The sequence below is a fragment of the Chiloscyllium plagiosum genome, chromosome 15 (genome assembly GCF_004010195.1).
Source record: "Chiloscyllium plagiosum isolate BGI_BamShark_2017 chromosome 15, ASM401019v2, whole genome shotgun sequence".
In the NCBI taxonomy this organism is placed as follows: domain Eukaryota; kingdom Metazoa; phylum Chordata; class Chondrichthyes; order Orectolobiformes; family Hemiscylliidae; genus Chiloscyllium; species Chiloscyllium plagiosum.
The window spans coordinates 5,952,989-5,973,130 of record NC_057724.1 but is presented as its reverse complement, the minus strand read 5'-3'; the positions used below and the strand labels follow the sequence as shown (position 1 = coordinate 5,973,130).

Genomic DNA, 20,142 nt, shown 5'->3' with positions numbered 1-20,142 from the left:
GGAATTGGTGGAGGATTTTCTCAGGGAAGCTAGTGTCAAATCGCTAAGCCAAATCGCTAATAAAAATGAAGAAGTGTTGTGCGTCCTAAAATGTATTAAAGTAGATAAACACCTAGTCCTGATGGGATCTATCCCAGTATATTGAGGGAGACAAGAGAACAAATTACTAGGGCATTGACAGACATCTTTGTATTCTCTTTGGCCACAGGTGAGGTCCCTGAAGATTGGAGAATAGCCAGAGTTGTCCTGTTGTTTAAGAAGGGTAACAAGGATAATTCAGGAAATTACAGGCCTGTGAGCCTCACGTCGATGGTAGGAAATTATTCAAAAATATTCTCAGGGACAAGATATACATACATTTAGAAGCAAATGGACTTATTTGTGATATAGATCATGGTTTTGCCAGTGGTGGTTGTGCCTCACTAACTTGATTTTTTTGAGGAGGTAACAAACATGATTGATGAGGGAAAAGCGGTTGATATTGTCTACATGGACTTTAGTAGAGCCTCTGACAAGGTCCCTCATGGCAGATTGGTTCAAAAGGTGAGGTCACATAGTTTCAGGGATGAGCTGGCAAGATGGATACAAAACTGGCTTAGTCATAGGAGACAGAGAGCAGCGGTGGATAGATGCTTTTTGGAATGGAGAACAGTGACTAGTGGTGTTCCACAGGGACAAGTGCTGGGACCCCTGCTGTTTGTAGTCTACATAAGTGATTTGGAGGAAACCATGGTTAATTAATAAGTTTGCAAATGATACAAAGATTAATAGCGTTGTGGAGAGTGAGGAGGATTGTCAGAGGATACAGAAGGATATAGACCAGTTAGAGGGATGGGCAGAAAAATGGCAGATGGAGTTTAATCTGGACAAATGTGATGTGATGCATTTTGGAAAATCAAGTACATGTGGAAAACATACAGTGAATGGCAGAACCCTTAGGAGCATTGATAGGCAGATATGCAGGTTCAAACATCACTGAAGGTGGCAGCGCAGATGGATAAGGTAGTAAAAAAGGCCCATGGCATGCCTGCCTTCATTGGAAAGGGTACTGAGTGTAAGGATAGGCAAGTTACACACCAGCTTTATTTAATTTTAGTTAGGCCATACTTGGAATATTGTGTACAGTTCTGGTCACCACACTACCAGATGGATGTGGATACTTAGGAGAAGGTCCAGAAACAGTTTACCAGGATGTTGCCTGGTATGGTGGAATTTTATCTTTGAAGAAAGGTTGGATAGACTGGCCTTGTTTTCACTGGAATGCAGGAGGTTCAGGGGCAAGCTGATAGAAGTTTATAAGACTGTGAATGGCCTGGATAGAGTCCAAAACTATGAGGCCTTTTCCCAGGGTGGAGAGGTCAATTACTAGGGGACAGAGGTTCAAGGTGTGGAAGGGCAAATTTTAAAAGAGATGTGCAAAACAAGTTTTTCACAAAAAGGATAGTGAGTGTTTGGAATGTGCTGCCAGAAGTGGTAGTGGAAGCAGACACAATAGCAGCATAGAGTTATATGGATCCTGTAAGAGAAGACAGTTTTATTACAGAAGGTCAAGATGTGTCAGCACAGGTTTGGAGAGCCAAAGGGCATGTTCTTGTGCTGTATTGTTCTTTGTTCTCTGACACTGGTTAGGCCTTTTTGGAATACTGTGTTCAGTTCTGGTTTCACTGCTATAGGAAATATGTTGTGAAATTTCAAAGGATTCAGAAAAAAATTACAAGGATGCTGCCAGTGTTGGAGGGTTTGAGCTATAGGGAGAGGCTGAATAAGCTGGGACTATTTACCCTGGAGCATCAAAAGCTGCAGGGTGACCTTATAGAAGGTAATGAAATCATGAAGGGCATGGATAGGGTAAACAGCCAATGTTATTCCCCAGGGTCAGGGAGTCCAAAACTAGAGGGCATAGATTTAAGGTGAGAGGGGATAGTTTTAAAAGGAACCTGACTGGTAACCTTTACACGCACAGCATGGTGCATGTTTGGAATGAGCTGCCAGAGGCAATGGTGGAGGCAGGTACAATTGCAACATTTAAAAGGCATCTAGATGGGTATATGAATAAGAAGAGTTTTGGAGGGATATGGGCCAAATGTGGAATGGGACTAGGTTAAGTTAGGATAATTGGTTGGCATGGACGATTTGGAATGAAGGATCTTTTTCCATGCTGTACATCTTTATGACTCTATGCTCAGTTCAACTGCAATTGGCTCACATTCTGAGTTAGTCCAGGTATTGACTACTATTATATTTTGCAGATAAGTATCTGGTCCCAAGTTTCATACCCAAACTCAATGTTTCGTAAAGTGTCTAAAGTAGTATGAATTAGCTAATTGAAAGTTTAAATTTTCGGTTATTTCAGTGCTCGTGTGTCTGTATGTGTGTGCCTATGCAGGTCTATTTGTATATCTGTGTGTGTGTGTGCATGTGTGTGTTTGTCTTTTGCATGTCTGTGCATGTGTCTGCGTGTACACGTGTATCTATTTGTGTGTGTGCGTATATGTGTCAGTATGTCTGTATGCCTGTCTGTGTGTCTGCTTGTGTATATATGTGTCTATGCATATGACTGTAGGCCTGTGTTTGTGTGTGGAGGGGATTGGTAGGGAGCAGGAACTGTGCAGGTTCTGATGCACAGCAACTTGTACAGATTTCACTACTTTGGTGACTGAAGATTCGGGCCATTATTATGTGCTCAGTAATGGTGCAGTGATAGCAAACATTAATAATAACGATACACCACCATCCCTTCAAGGACAACTACAGCTGGACAACCTTGCCATGAATCAAATGAAAGGCTAAAAAATCACATAGAAAGTGGATTAATTGTTTCGAATAATTAAAGACACGGAATAGAAAGGATCAAACATCAGGACATTGCTCTCTCCATTGCAGGTATTTCCAATGAGTTTCTTGTCTGCACTTGACAGGAGAGTAGTCTCTCCTGAGATCAATCTACACACCCTGTTTCATTGCTCGGCATCACTCCCCGCTCCCATAAACACAGCCTCAACCTAAGTACTTCCTGCAGTTCGTTCTTCTTATAGCAGTTTCCTTTTCATTCCACTGCCTGTAAAACCCAGGATAAACTGGAAATTCCTGTTCTGAACACACTCAGAAGTTGACCAGAGAGAGAGACAGAGCATCATCGTCGCGGCACTGGCTTCCGCGTAGGGCCGAGCGGCCGCAATGGAAAATAGAGAGAACGATGAAAGAGAGATGGAGACAATGAAGAAAATCATTCACAACATTTTTAACTGAGTAGTTTAAACCTATTGAATGTGATTCTCCTTTATTATTTCACTGACTCCCCTCCCCTCCAGTTTATTGTTTGATCCTTGATCCTTGCCTGTGCTGCTTCCTTGAAGGAGGAGAGTCTATCAGTGAAGTTCTCCCACTGTCAGCACCTTAATGCAGAGTGACTGCTCCTGCTGCTCTCTCTCACCAGGGACACTGAGCGCTGGGTACAGAACAGGGACTGTTATTAGTTAACAGATTACTGCATACTGTCCAATGGGAATTATACACATGAATACTCACTTGTTGCTGGGTAGATTATAGTTTTCTGCTTGGTGCTTCGCAAAAATCTATGACGCTTTATTTTCACAAGAAGTAGAATCAGTGAATCCTGAATATTCTGCATAATGAAGGATTAGTCTGAGAAACTTCACTCCAAGTACAAGGCAGCATGGTTGCTCAGTGGTTAGCACTGTTGCCTCAGCGCCAGGGACCTGGGCTCAACTTGTTAGACCCGGCCAAATCCCATCAAAACTTTTCAAGCAGGTAGCCCAGATCCTAACTTTCCTAGTTGTTTTAAGCAAGTGTAAGGTGGGCATTCCAGGAGTGAGGTGGAAGTGGGTACTGCAGATTCTGGAGGTTAGAGTCAAGATTAGAGTGGTGCTGGAAAAGCACAGCAGGTCAGACAGCATCTGAGAAGCAGGAAAATCAATGTTTCGGGCAGGGGCCCTTCATCAAGAGTGATGCAGCTGGTCAAACTACTGAGTTTTAAACAAAATAAAATTTATTTACAGACTACTAAATGAAACACAAGCAAAAGAAAACAAAATTTAGAATAACAACTATTTGAAAACTCGACCGACATGATATCGTCCACAACTCAACAAAGAGCTGTTCTGATTTAATGCAACATGCCATAAACACATCCCTTGGTAAAAAGGTAAATTAAAACACAAATTCTTACAGGAGAGATGTTAGCCAGAGAGGGTCAGGGGTCATTGGCTAAAACATGGAACTTTATTTTCCCAGTAGCTTCTTGGGCTCCCCAGCTAAAACTAAACCAAACTAGAAAGATCTAGTTCCAAATACAGAGGAACCTCAATTATCCAGCATTTGATTATCTGAATATTGGATTATCTGGCAAGATTGCAAGGTCCCAATGCTTGGCTAAACTATGTTATCTGACAGTCCAAAGATGTGCAGGTTAGGTGGCTTGATCATGCTAAATTGCCCATAGTGTCCAGGGACCTGTAGGTTAGGTGGATTAGCCATGGGAAATGCAGGGTTATGGGGTTGGGATGGGTCTGGGTGGGATGTTCTTCAAAGGTGTGGACTTGATGGGCTGAATGGCCTGCTTCCACACTGTAGAATACTATGATTCAAGGCATTTCACCTGAAATACCCCTCAAGGGCAAAATGCTGGCAAATGGGATTAGATCTGATTGGGATGTCTGGTTTGCACAGACAAGTTGGACCGAAGGGTCTGTTCCCATGCTATATGATTATAAGTGGTGTACAATGCATGTTTTCTTGATTTGAATCGCACTGGAGAGCTTTAGCCTACTAGAAATACAAATAGATCACCCTCATTGGCTTTCCTTTGTCTAATTTGTTTGTTACCTCATGAAAGAATCAGGCCCAATCTCCCTTTAACGAAGCCATGCTGACTTAGCCCTAACTTACCATGCAGCTTACTATGTACTACACACCCCCTTAACAATAGACTCTTAAGTCTTATTAATGACTGAGGTCAGGCTAACTGGTCTATAATTTGCTGTCTTCTGCCTTCGTCCATTCTTAACCAGGGGTGTTACATTATCCATTTAGAGTTCTCTCAGATCCTCCCTGACTTCAGCGATTCCTGAAAGATCACAACAATATGCTCTACAAGCTCCACAGCAATCTTACTCACTATTGTTTAGTCTATCTGCCCTAGGTGATTTATCAGCCTTCAGTTCTTTCAGCTTCCACAGCCCAATTCTCTTTAGTGATAGTCATTACACTCACTACTGCCCCCGACTTTCCTGAAGTTCTGGCATGTTCCTGGTGTCTTCCACTGAAAACCAATGCAAAGTATTGGTTCTATTCCTCTGCCATTTCTTTGCTCCCATTGACTACTCTCCAGCTCCAGATGTATTAATTGTGAGGAAACTCAATAAGAAATGAAACTGAGAGGAGCACCTGGCATCCACAACAGCACAGCAAAAAGGTCTTCCTTTCCTATATATCAGGACTTGTTCCAAAATTGGGATAGCTGTCTTGTAGACAAGTCAAGCAACAGCCTGACATAGTAATCCACACAGAAAACTCCCTGGATACAACCATCACCATCTTTGGATTTATCATGTCCTACCAGCAGGACAGATAGAGGTAGCATAATGGCATACAGCTGGGAGAATGTTGCCCTGGGAGTCCTCAACATTAATTCCAGACACCATGAAGTCTCATGGCATCAGGCCAAACATGGTCAAGGAAACCTTCTACTGATTACCAGATGCTAACCCCACACCACCTCAGCTTATGAATCCATATTGAAGTAATTACTGAGTGAGGCAAGGGTGCAGCTCATACTTGGATGTAGGTTTCAATGTCAATCACCAAGAGTGGCTTGGTAGCATCACAAATGACCAAACTGGTCAAGTCCTCAGGGACATAACTACCAGACTGGCTCTGTGGTAGGTGGTAAGGGAACATACAAGAGTGAAAGACATACTTGTTGCCTTACCAGGAAACAGTCAACCATGTGTTTAGTGATAAAGGATGTCACCAAGAATGTTATGAAGCCAGGGTTCCACTTGGACCACTCAGCTCCTGACTTCAATACACCCTTGGTTCAAACATGGACAAAACAGCTGAATCCTAGAGGTGAAGTGATAGTGACAGCATCAATTGTGGTATCAAGCCCGAGCAAAACTGGAGTCAATGGAAATTGGGGGAAGAACCTCCACTGGTTGGAGTCATCTTGGCACAGAGGAAGATGGTTGTGATTGTTGCAGGTTGGTCATCTGAGCTGCAGGACACCTCTGCAGGAGTCCAAGGGCCAGCTACTTCATCAATGACCTCCCTCCATCATTAGGTCAAAAGTCGGGATGTTCATTGATGATTGTACAATGTTTAGCACCATTCAAAACTCCTCAGATACTTAAGCAGCCCATGTTCAAAAGCAACAAGATCTGGACAATATCCAGGCTTAGGCTGGAAAGTGGCAATGAACATTTGCGCCACACAAATTACTCTCACCAGGCAATAGCCATCACAAACAAGATACAAACCACCAGCACCCCTTGACATTCAATGGTGTTACATCACTGAATCCTCTATAAATCAAATTCTGGGGATTTACCATTGGCCAGAGACTGAACTGGTCTCATCACACACAATAACCATAACAGCACATCTGCGGCTGGGAATCCTGCAGCAAGGAACTGACTTCCTGACTCCCTAGAGCCTGACTGGCATCTGCAAGATACAAGTCAGGAGTTTGATGGAATACTTTGCACTGGTCTTACTCCGACAACACTCAAAAAGGTAGACACCATCCAAGATAAAACAGCCTGCTTGTTTGGCACCTCATCCACAAATATCTACTTCCTCCACCACCAATGTTCAGTGGCAGCAGTTTATACTGTCCATAAGATGCGCTACAGAAATTCACCAATGCTCCTTCGCACAGCACTTTCCAAATTTACTACCATTTAGAAAGACAAGGGCAACTGGTAAACGGGAGCACCGCCACCTGTATGCTCCCCTTCAAGCCACTCGTTGTCCTGACTTGGAAGTGTATTACCATTCCTTCACTGTCGGGTCAAAATCCTGGTATTCCCTCCCTAACAGGATTGTGCGTCTAATATAGCACATGGACTGCAGCAGTTCAAGATGACAGCTTACCACCAACCTTTCCAGTCTTGGTCAACAAAACTAGCACAGCCAGTGATATCAACATCCAATAAATTAATGCTTTAAATGTTCAAGGGGCAAAGTGGAAACTAGCATCATCAGAATAGATGTGACAGAGTTGGAGAAATTTGGAATGGAGCCCTTACAGGGAGTGGGAGGGTGTGAGGAAGTTCAGTTGAGATTGCAGATGATTCCATGTTTAATAATAAACAATGTTATTACACCAAAATCAAACAGCATCAATGCTAATAATTGCATTCTGGCTTAAAGTGTCAGTTGTATTAAAGATTCCTGGATGTCTGAGTGGTAGAATCAAAAAGTGTAGTGCTATGACAGCACAGCCGGTCAGGCAGCATCCAAGGAGCAGGAGAGTAACATTTCGAGCATAAGTGTTTCGGCCGACACATAATCCAATGTTTATGCTAGCACCACACTTTTTACTCTGATCTCCAGCATCTGCAGTTCTCACTTTCTCCCTGCCTGAGTGCTAGGTCCAGTATAGTCTTGCAGAGTAGAATGGCATCTTGCTGTGCATTGTGCTTCTAGGATTCTCTAATAGAAATAAAGTGCATCATTGAGTACAGCTTCTCAGTCCAGTCCTTCATATCACTGTACACAATGTTCCTGATCCACTGATTCTGTATCCAGTGATAATAATAAATCCTAAATACAGAGTTCAGAGAATCACAAACTATAAAACTATAATTTACCCGGTAGCGAGTGAGCATCCACTGTGTGTGATTCCCATTGGACAGTGTACAGTAATGTGCTGACTGAGTGTAACAGTTTCTGTCCAGTGTTCAGTTGCTCAGTGCCGCTGTTGAGAGAGAGCAGCAGGAGCAGTCACTCTGCATTAAGGTGCTGACAGTGGGAGAACTTCACTGATAGACTCTCCTCCTCCAAGGAAGCAGCACAGATAAGGACCAAGAATCAACCAACAAACTGGGACTACTATTGAAATTAAGGTGAAAAACTGTACTCAACAAGTTTAAAGTAAGTTATAGCCCAACTTTAAAGTTTGTTTGCAATGAGTTTTTGTATTTCTTCCAAATCCGTTCCTATTATCAAGTTCTGGATTTGTGCAAACATAAGGAATTTAATTTTAGATGCTACAGGTGGGTGAGTAAAAATAAAACCAATCTGCTAGAAATGTCTGTTGATAAAATGCTGAGGGCAATGTATTTACTGAAACAGGAATTGTTTAGCACGAAGCAGGGTGGCACAGATTGTTTTCAGAGTTAAAAATCACACACCAGGTTATATTCCATCAGGTTTATCTGGAAGCGCAAACTTCGTCAGGGAGATAGTGGGGCAGGATCGTAGGACACAGAATTTATAGTAAAAGATCAAAGTGTCATACGACTGACGTGGTATTGAACAAACCTAGATTGCTGTTAAGTCTTTAAACACTTAGAATGCAGTTTTGATTGATTAATATGTAAATCCAGAACTTCTTTCAAGTCACAGTCCAGAGATAACTTAAGGTTTTATAAAAAAAGAGGTGACACCTCAGCTCAGACAATGCATTAAAGGTGTGAGGTTAGAGTCTGTATTCCAACCTTGAGTCAGACCTCTTCTATCACCATCTGTCAAAGATGTTCCTCACCAAACCATCTCTGTGCAAACAGCAGCTGCATTTTCATTTCTTCTTCAATGGGACTCTAATGTATGCATTTCACAAGACCCCTTGTGTTGTTTTAACCTTGGGTATACTCCCTTTACGCAGGCTACAATTACTCCAACTTACAGTTTAACTTCAAGTATCAGACAATGGAAGCCTATTGTTTTCACTAAAACTCTTCCTCAGCCATTTTATATTAACTGAGAGCCACATTCAGACATTTCATGTTAACCTCAGTCCTGGGCAGCCCTAACAACTGGAAAAGTGAGTTATTGTCCTTCATACCTGATTACCGTTGAAGAAGTAGTTATGAGCTGCTTTTTACTGTTTGATATCGTGAATAATCACACTAATATGTCTTTGTATTAGTAGGGTATCTTCACCTGATGGAGTAATGCTTATTGTACATTCCATTACATGAAATCAGACATGGATAATGCGGTATTGAAAGTATCAACATATTTATTGCAGTTGGTTATTATGGACAAATATTCCATTCATAGGCACGTCTCTGTGTCTAACCTCATGTCAAGCTATTCAGTTACAGCAGAACACCATGCTTCTAGTAGAGTGTCATGCAATAAGATTTAGATTGAGATTTAGATTAGATTTAGACTTTATTGTCACATGTACTCAACTACAAAAATACAAGAGTACAGTATAAAGTTGTCAATGTCGCCAGACACGGCACCATCTTACATACAAGTACTGAGATACAAAACCTTAAGAACAAGGTAGAAAGAAATAAGGAGCAAAGTTAAAAGTTAAAAATGAAAATCTTCTTAGTATTAAGTCTAAAACTAAAGATATAAAGCTAAACGTTCAAACACTGCAGTCTTTAAGTGCTTAACCATGCTGGGACCGCACTTCCTAGAAGGGATCGATATGCTTCGCTTTGACTTGCTTTCCCTGTGCAGGCTTGATCTCCCTGGCTCTCTTCAGGTCGCTGCAGATGTCAGGAGAACCCCCATCACCATATTGGGCCCGTTCATGGGGATTTCAGACTCTCAAAGTCCTGATCCAGCACTTCAGTTGCTGTCACACAGCAGACTGCCAAATCCCTGATCCTGATGCTGTCCATGCTGGGCCTCAGCCTCACCTTTTCTGCCAGAGCCAAGTGTCCTGGGTCAGGTCCCCAGCTACTGCATCACACTAGACACCTAGCCAACTGCCAAATTCAATAAGCTCAATATCACCACCACCACTGCCTTTCACTTGAAGCTAAGTTAGAAAAAGAAAAATCAAAAAAATCACGGGAGAAGAGGTGCAAGACAGAGTCCTCCACCATCTTGCAGAAATGCCAACCAATTCAAGTCCGTGCTGTGCCCACTATGCTGACCACCACATGTCCATGCTGGATCCACTCCGCCTTTCACTTGAAGCTAAGTTAGAAAAAGAAAAATCAAAAAAATCACGGGAGAAGAGGTGCAAGACAGAGTCCTCCACCATCTTGCAGAAATGCCAACCAATTCAAGTCCGTGCTGTGCCCACTATGCTGACCACCACATGTCCATGCTGGATCCACTCCCTGACCATCACAAGTCTGCACTGGGCCCACTCACTGACCGCCACAAGTCTGCACTGGGCCCACCACAAGTCCACACTGGACCCACTCGCTGACCACCACAAGTCTATGCTAAGCCCACTCTCTGACAACCACAATTCCACTCTGGGTCCACTCGCTGACCACTATGTGTCTTTGTTGGACCCACTCACTGACCACCATGTGTCCACCCTAGGCCCATTCACTGACCACCATGTGTCTGTGTTGGTCTCACTCATTGGCCACCATGTGTCCACTCTGGCCCCCTCGCTGACCTCCATGTGTCCACTCTGGGCCCACTCACTGGCCACAATGTGTCTGTGTTGGTCTCATTCACCGGCCACCATGTGTCCACACTGGGCCCACTCACTGACCACCATGTGTCCACTCTGGGCCCACCCACTGACCACCATGTGTCCACTTTGGCCAACTCGCTGACCACCATGTGTCCACTTTGGGCCTAGTCGCTGACCACCATGTCTCCACTCTGGGCTCATTCGCTGACCACTATGTGTCTGTGTTGGGCCCACAGCTGGCCACCATGTGTCCACTCTGAGCCTATTCGCTGACCATCATGTGTCTGTGTTGGGCCCACTCGCTGACCACCATGTGTCCACTCTAGGTCCATTCACTGACCATGTGTCTGTGTTGGACCCACTCACTGACCATCATGTATCCACTCTGGGCCCACTCGCTGACCATCATGTATCCCCTCTGGGCCCACACGCTGACCATCATGTGTCTGTGTTGGGCTTACTCGTTGATCACCATGTGTCCACTCTGGGCTCACCTGCTGACCACCATGAGTCCACTCTAGATCAATTCACTGACCACCATATGTCTCTGTTGGGCCTACTCACTGACCACCATGTGTCTGTGTGGCGCTCATTCGCTGGCCACCACATGTCTGTGTGGGGCTCACTCGCAGACCACCATGTGCCTGTGTTAAGCTCATGCATTGACCACCATGTGTCCACTCTGGGTCCACTCGTTGACCGCCATGTGTCCACTCTGGGTGCACTCACTGACCACCATGTGTCCACTTTGGGTCCACTCACTGACCACCATGTGTCTATGTTGTGCCTACTCACTGACCACCATGTGTCCACTCTAGGTCCATTCGCTGACCACCATGTGTCTGTGTTGTGCCCACTTGCTGACCACAATGTATTCACTCTGGGTCCACTCACTGACCACCAAGTGTCCACTCTGGGCCCACTCGCTGACCACCATGTGTCGGTGTTGGGCCAACTCACTGACCACGATGTATCCACTCTGGGCTCACCCACTGACCACCATCAGTCTACTCTGGGCTCGCCCACTGACCACCGTCGGTCCACTCTGGGCTCACTTGCTTACCACCATGTATCTCAATACGAGCCACTCGCTGACCACTATGTGCCTGTGTGGAGCTCACTCACTGACCACCATGAGTCTGTATTAGGCCCATGCATTGACCATCATGTGTCCACTCTGGGTTCACTCGCTGACCACCATATGTCTGTGTTGGAGCCACTCGCTGACCACCATATGTCTGTGTTGGAGCCACTCGCTGACCACCATGTGTCTATGTTGGAGCCATTCGCTGACCGCCATGTGTCTGTGTTGTGCCCACTTGCTGACCACAATGTATTCACTCTGGGTCCACTCACTGTCTGCCATGTGTCCATGCTGGACCCCCTCGCTGACCGCCATGTGTCCACTCTGGGTCCACTCGCTGACCATGTGTCTGTGTTGGGCCCACTCATTGACCACCATGTGTCTGTGTTGGGCTCACTTGCTGACCACCATGTGACCACTCTGGGCTCACTCGGTGACCATGTGTCTGTGTTAGGCCCACTCGGTGACCACCATGTGACCACTCTGGGCTCACTTGCTGACCACCATGTGACTACCCTGGGCTCACTCGCTGACCATGTGTCTGTGTTGGGCCCACCCGCTGACCACCATGTCTCCACTCTGGTCCCACTCACTGACCACCAAGTGTCTATGTTGTGCCCACTCACTGACCACCACGTGTCCACTCTGGGCCCACTCACTGACCACCATGTGTCTGTGTTGGGCTCACTCATTGACCACCATGCATCCAATTTGGGCTCACTCACTGACCAGCATGTGTCCACTCTGGGCTCACTCGCTTACCACCATGTATCTGCGTTGGGCTCACTCACTGACCACCAAGTGTCTGTGTTGGGCCCACACTTTGACCACTATGTGTCTACTCTGGACCCACTCGCTGTCCACCATGTGTCTGTATTGGACCCACTCGCTAACCACTATGTGTCTGTGTTGGACCCACTCACTGACCACCATGGCTCCTCTCTGGGCCCACTCGCTGACCACCATGTGTCTGTATTGGACCCACTCGCTAACCACCATGTGTCTGTGTTGGGCCCACTCACTGACCACCATGGCTCCTCTCTGGGCCCACTCGCTCACCACCATGTGTCAGTGTTAGGCCCACTCGCTGACCATCATGTGTATGTGTTGGACCAACCCACTGACCACCATGGCTTCACTCTGGGCCCACTCGCTGACCACCATGTGTCCACTCTGGGTCCACTCGCTGACCCATGTGTCTGTATTGGGCCCACGCACTGACCACCATGTGTTCACTGTGGGCTCACTCACTGACCCCCATGTGTCCACTCTGGTCCCACTCACTGACCACCAAGTGTCTATGTTGTGCCCACTTGCTGACCATCTTGTCTCCACTCTGGTCCACTCACTGACCACCATGTGTCTGTGTTGTTCCATTCACTGACCACCATGTGTCCAATCTGGGTCCACTCACTGACCACCATGTGTCCACTCTGGGCCCACACGCTGACCACCATGTGTCTGTGTTGGTCCATTTGCTGACCACCATGTGTCCAATCTGGGCTCACTCACTGACCACAATGTGTCCACTCTGGGCTCACTCGCTGACCACCTTGTTTCTGTGTTGGTCTCACTCACTGACCACCATTTGTCCACTTTGGGCCCACTCACTGACCACCAAGTGTCTATGTTGTGCCCACTCGCTGACCACCAAGTGTCTGTGTTGGTCTCACTCACTGACTGCCATGTGTCCATGCAGGGCCCACTCGCTGACCACCGTGTGTCTGTGCTGGGCCTACTCACCGACTGCCATGTGTCCATACTGGGCTATTTTGCTAACATTGATTCTGTGACCACAACCAAGCTCTTCAAAAAGAAATAAGTAAAATCAGATTGAAAAAGAAAAATAAATGGAGAAAAGAGAACTGTCAATGAAAATGTACCTAGTGGGGACACATAAATTCCAGCCCATTGTGTGCTACTTAAACAGCTCTACTTGTACAGCAAAATGGCCCACATTTTCCATTTTCACTTAGCTCACCATCACTGTGTCTCATATTAGAAGCTCCTTGCCCAAAATATTAGTGGAAACATGAGAGTCTTCAGATTCCATTCCCTCCCTCACACTCAAATGGGTGACAATGAAAAATTAGGTCAAATAAGGGTTAAAAAGCAGAATTAAAAGCACTCTATCACCATTGTAATTGATGCACTAGAAATAATTACAAGCCTTCAATGTTGTGGCCATTTCAGAGACATGGATAGAGCCGGGACAGGAATGGTTTTTGTAGGTTTCAGGATTTAGACATTTCAGTAAGAACAAAGAAGATGGTAAAAGAGGATTAGGTGTGGCATTGTTGGTCAAAGAGAGTATTACAGTAGCAGAAAGAATGCTTGAGGACTCATCTACGGAGGTAGTATGGGCTGTGGTTAGAAACAGGAAAGGAGAGGTCACCCTGTTGGGAGTTTTCTATAAGCCTCCTATTAGTTCCAGAGACGTAGAGGAAAGGATAGGCAAGATGATTCTTGATAGGAGTGAGAGTAACAGGGTAATTGTTATGGGAGTCTTTAACTTTCCAAATATTGACTGGAAATACTATAGTTCGAGTACTTTAGACGAGTCAATTTTTTGTCCAATGTGTGCAGGAGGGTTTCCTGACACAGTATGTAGACAGGATTAGAGTGGTGCTGGAAAAGCACAGTAGGTCAGGCAGCATCCGAGGAGCAGGAAAATCGGGTGGGGCTGATGAAAGGCTCCTGCCCAAAATGTCAATTTTCCTGCACCTCGGATGCTGCCTGACCTGCTGTGCTTTTCCAGCACCACTCTAATCTTAACTCTGCTCTCCAGCATCTGCAGTCCTCCCTTTCGCCACAGTATGTAGACAGGCCAACAAGGGGCGAGGCCCCATTGTATTTATTACTGGGTAATGAATCCAGCCAGGAGTTAGATTTGGAGGTAGGTGAGCACTTTGGTTATAGTGACCACAATTCAGTTATGTTTACTTTAGCAGTGGCAAGGGATAGGTATATACTGCAGGACAAGAGTTATAACTGGGGATAAGATTGAGAGAAGAAGATTGAGAGGAGATTTAATTGACAAAAATAAGATAATCAGCAGGTTAAATAGGGTGGACAGTGAGAGCATTTTCCTTGGATGGTGATGGCTAGCACGAGGAGACATAGCTTTAAATTGAAGGGTGACATATATAGGACTGATGTCAGAGGTAGTTTCTTTACTCAGCGAGTAGTAGAGGCGTGGAACACCTTCCCTGCAACAGTAGTAAACTCACTAACTTTAAGGGCATTTAAATGACCATATGGATGAAAATGGAATAGTGTAGGATAGATAGGCTTCAGACTGGCTCTACAGGTCAACGCAACATCGATGGCCGAAAGGCCTGTACAGACTGAATTGTTCTATGTTCTAAGTATTATTTGATTGTTATTATTGAAATGTGGCCGCAGGTGATGAAAACTGGGAACTGAATGTTAAAGGATGAATTGACAATAAAGCAAAGCAGGTGGTTTATTGCTTACAGTAACAGAGAGGATCAGTTTATTTGTGACAAATGGATTTCTAAACACAGAAACATTGAAAATATGTGCAGGACTAAGCCATTCAGCCCTTCAAGCCTCCACCACAATTCAATATAATCATGGCTGATCATGCAATTTCAGTATCCTACACTGCTTTCTCTCCATACCCCTGATCCCTTTAGCTGCAAGGGCCACATCTAGCTCCTTCTTGAATATATCGAAAAAATTGGCCCAACAGATTTCAGTGGTAGAGAATTCCACAGCTTCATAACTCTCTGAGTGAAAAAATTCTTCTTCATCGCAGTCCTGAAAGGTTTACCCCTTATTCTTACTGTCTATTCTTATTCTCCATATTGGAAGAACCTGCTTGGGTGGCAGTTTACTGTAAACAGAAAGGAGCAGGAGACATTGGTAGGACTGGCTTACAGGCCATCAAATAGTGGTTGTAATGCAGAGCACAGTATAAGCCAGGAGGTTTGGGGGAGCCGGGGAGACAAATAGCAAGGATAATGCAGAAATCATGAACAACTTCAATTTATATATAATGAGAAATCTAGTGAGCACCAATGCTGTGGAGGAAGATTTCTTGGAATGTCTTTGAGACAGAATTCTGGAGCAACATGTAGAGGTACCATGTGGGGACTAATTATTTTAGATCCAGTATTATACAATGAGAAATAGTTATTTCATCATCTTGAGTAAATGGTGACCGCAGTAGAGGCCATGGAGCTGAATAGAATGGAAACAGATCATTCATTTAAACTCATCCATGCCAACCAGATAGCCTAGATTAATCTAGTCCTATTTGCCAGCACTTAGCATGATGGAATTTTCCATTCAATTTGAGAAAGATGTTGTTCATTCTGAAATTAGTGCTATAAAACTATACTGGTGCAGTTATGAAGGTAGAAGGAGGGAGTTGGCTGTGATTGAATGGAAAAATATATTAAAATACATTAACTCCAGGAACAGAGTAAACAATGAACTATAGCCCTTTTAGCCTGATGGCAACAGTAGGAAAAATAATTGAATCATTTATTAAAAAAAAATGTGATTCCTGGATGTTTAGAAGCTAATTGTCTGACTGAATACTGTTAACGCAGAGAAAGTCATATTTGGCAAACTTCATGGAATCAGCAAGGAGGAAACCAATGGGTGTGATATATTTAGAATTTCAGAAGCTTTTATGTAGAGTATTAAGTGGTGAGAGAACAGAAATGTTGATGTTCAAAGGGATCTCGGTGTCCTTGTTCCTAAGTCACTGAAACTTGATATGCAGGCAAGCAATTCTGGAGACAAATGGTACACGAGCCTTTATCTCAAGAGTATTTGAGTATGGAGTAATAATGTTTTGCTTTAATGGTTACAAGAAGAAGGCAGGAAAATGGGGTTGAGAAACATAACTGCCTTGATTAAATGGCAAAGCAGATTTGATAGGATGAATGTCCTAATTCTTTTCCTATATCTTATGGTCTATTGGTGGAGTACTGATGATTCCGCACTTGGACTATTGTGTGCAGTTCTCGTCCCCTTGCCAATGCAACAATACAATTGCCGTAAGGGAGTGCAGCTGAGAATCACCAGACTGATTCCTGGGATAGTGGGACTGTCCTATGAGGAGAGATTGAGGAGACTGGGTCTGTATTCTCTTCATTAAGAGAGTAATCTCAAAGAAGCTTACAAAATTGTTTGGAGTAAAAGCAGAACGGATATTTCCCATAGCTGTGGGATCTAAACACGAGAGGACATAATCTCAGAACAAAAGGCAAGGCATTTGGCACAAAGGTGATGAGAAACATCTTCTTTCAGAGCCGGATGAATCTTTGGATTTGCCTCCTCCTAGGGGCTGCGATAGCTCAATCGACACAGTTCCAGACACAGCTTCGTAGAATTCTGGTCACATCGAGGAATGTCACTTACTCCTCCTCCTATGTTTGTAAATTTCAAACTTCACCATTAATTAATTTGATTTGAAAGGTTGTGTGGATGTTTTGAGGTTGTTACAATATGCTATATAAATGCATTTTTTAGTCTGAGGCAAAACCCATGTAAAATATTTTCTTTCAGCTATCACATGGCGCGATATTTGAAGGATTTATACTTGAGCCGAGAAGAGCTCAAGAACTTGAGCTTTGTTTATAAAGGCTCATGGAGTGAAGGGAGTTCAATCCCTGTTACAAAGCAAATTAAATGAGCTGGACTCTGCAGAACGGAACATTGCCATAACAGAAGAGTCTGGGGCAGGGAAAACCACTTTTGCCAATTCTATCAGAAGGCTTCAGGATGTTGATGAGGGAGCCGCCATAACTGGCCTTGTAGAAACTATAATGAAACCAACAAAATAAAAGCATCCGACCCTACCAAATGTTTGTTTCTGGGACCTGCCAGGAATTGGAACTACAAGATTCCCTGCTGATAAATATCTGAAGGAAATGCAATTTGAAAGGTATGATTTCTTCATCATTATCTCAGCCTGTCGATTCACAGAAAACGACATAAAACTCACCTAAGAGATTTATCGGCTGAGGAAGAAATTCTTCTTTGTTCGATCCAAAATTGATAATGATCTTAATTCAATGGAAAAGGGAAGGAGGGAATTTAATGAAGAGGAAGAACTGGAAAAGATCAGGAATGACTGTGTCAGCAATTTGGAAAAAGAAGGGCTTGAATCACCAAGTGTTTTCCTGATATCAAACTTTGATCTGAATCTATATGATTATGATTGATTAAATAAAGCTCTTCAAGAAAGTCTTCCAGAGATAAAGTGTCCTCATACTGTCCCTTCCAAATATAAATTTGGATATTATAAAGAAAAAAAGTGAAGAGCTAAAGAAGCGAGTCTGGATGTTGGCAATAGTTTCCGGAGCAGTGGGATTAGTACCAATTCCTGGACTCTCCTTTGCATGTGAGATTGCCATACTGATTGGGGCACTAGTACATTTCCGAATGTATCTGGGTCTGGATGATGCCTCACTTCAAAGACTGGCCAGCAGGATACAGAAACCTGTGAAAAATCTGAAGGCAGTGGTGAAAACCCCCCGGGTGGGGGGTGAAATAACTGTCGATAAAGTGAGCAGAATATCCTTCCGTCTTGCTGTTGTCAGTTTATCAATACTGGAGATGATCTTTCACATTGTACCAGCCCTTGGATCCGATTTTGGAGCAGGGTCATCATTTCTTATGACCTACAAGCTGCTGAGTGCTGCACTGGAAGATCTTACAGAGAGTGCGCAGAGAGTGGTGAAGACTGCTTTTGGGATTGAATCAATCCGGTGAGTCAAATCTGTAACTAATATATTAAGGTGATTTAACCATGAATGTTTCAGGAATTCTATTCCATGGTATTCCCTTTTTGTGAAATAATTCCTCAAAATGTTCCTCATCCATTTCAGGGAAGGGGTCTATGGATGAACATGCGCTGAGAGCTTGTCACTATGTAATATGAGACAAGAAATTGAATCAAATGAATGTTAAAGAGTTTACTCAATTTCATGCATTCACGGTACCCAGACCATTCCCTTTGTTGAAAACTAAATGAAAAAACCCTATCCTTTTCCAAGAATCATAGGATCATCCAGCACAGCATCTGACCATTCAGTCCATTGTGCCTGTACTCAGAAATGCCTGTATTCTTCAATGGCATTCATATTAATTTCCATTGTTTAGCCCCTTTTTATTTTGATTCATAATTGTTGTGAGCTCACAGGATAACAGTCTGACTTGTACTGTGTCATTAATGAACTAATCGTAAGCCTTCAGTGAGAATTTAATTGCTGAGGTCACATGACTAGTGCAAGTCAGGAAGCAAACTTGTGTTGCATTTCTATCCCAAACCTACAGCAAGAACATCATTACTGAAATGGAAAATCCAAGGTTTACAGTGGAGACAAATCCAATGGTAATGTAGGGGGTGGCATGGTGGCTCATAGTACCAAGAACCTGGGTTCAATTCCACCTTGGGCGATGGTCAGTGTGGAGTTTGCACAATCGCCCCATGTCTGTGTGGGTTTCGCCCAGGTGCTCCTGTTTCCTTCCATAGTCCAAAGAAGCGCATATTAGGTGGATTGGCCATGTTAAATTGCCCACAGTGTCCAGGTCTGTGCCAGCTAGTGGGATTAGCCATGGCAAATGCAGGGCTACAAGGATAAGGTACAGGTTGGGTCTGGGGTGGGACGCTCTTCACTGGGTCTGTGTGGACTTTCAGAGTCATAGAGATGTATAGCAGGGCAACAGACCCTTCAGTCCAACTCATAGAGTCATAGAGATGCACAGCGCGGAAATAGACCCTTCTGTCCAAAACCCATCCATGCTGATCAGATATCCTAGTCTAATCTAGTCCTATTTGCCAGCACTTGGCCCATATCCCTCCAAACCCTTCCTATTCACATACCCATCCAGATGCCTTTTAAATGCTGCAATTGTATTAGCCTCCATCACTTCCTCTGGCAGCTCACTCCATACACATACCACCCTCTGCATGACAAAATTGCTTCTTTGGTCTCCTTTATATCTTTCTGCTCCCACTGTAAACCTATGCCCTCTAGTTCTAGACTCTCCACTCCAGAGAAAAGACCTTCTCTATTTGCCCTATCCATGCCTCTCAGCTTCCGATGCTCCAGGGAAAACAGCCCCAGCCTATTCAGGCTCTCCCAATAGCTCAAATACTCCAACCCTGGCAACATCCTTGTAAATCTTTTCTGAACCCTTTCCAGTTTCACAAGATCCTTCCAATAGGAGGGAGACCATATTTGCATGCAATATTGCAAACGTGGCCTAACCATAGAACATAGAACATAGAAGAATACAGCGCAGTACAGGCCATTTGGCCCTCGATGTTGCGCCGATCCAAGCCCACCTAACCTACACTAGCCCACTATCCTCCATATGCCTATCCAATGCCCGCTTAAATGCCCATAATGAGGGAGAGTCCACCACTGCTACTGGCAGGGCATTCCACGAACACACGACTCGCTGAGTAAAGAACCTAACCCTAACATCT

At 44.2% G+C, this 20,142-nt stretch overlaps 1 pseudogene; it reads left to right on the top strand.

Moving 5' to 3' along the window:
- Positions 1 to 12,795: 12,795 nt before the first annotated feature.
- Positions 12,796 to 18,419, top strand: LOC122557535 (annotated as a pseudogene).
- The last annotated feature ends 1,723 nt before the right edge of the window (positions 18,420 to 20,142 follow it).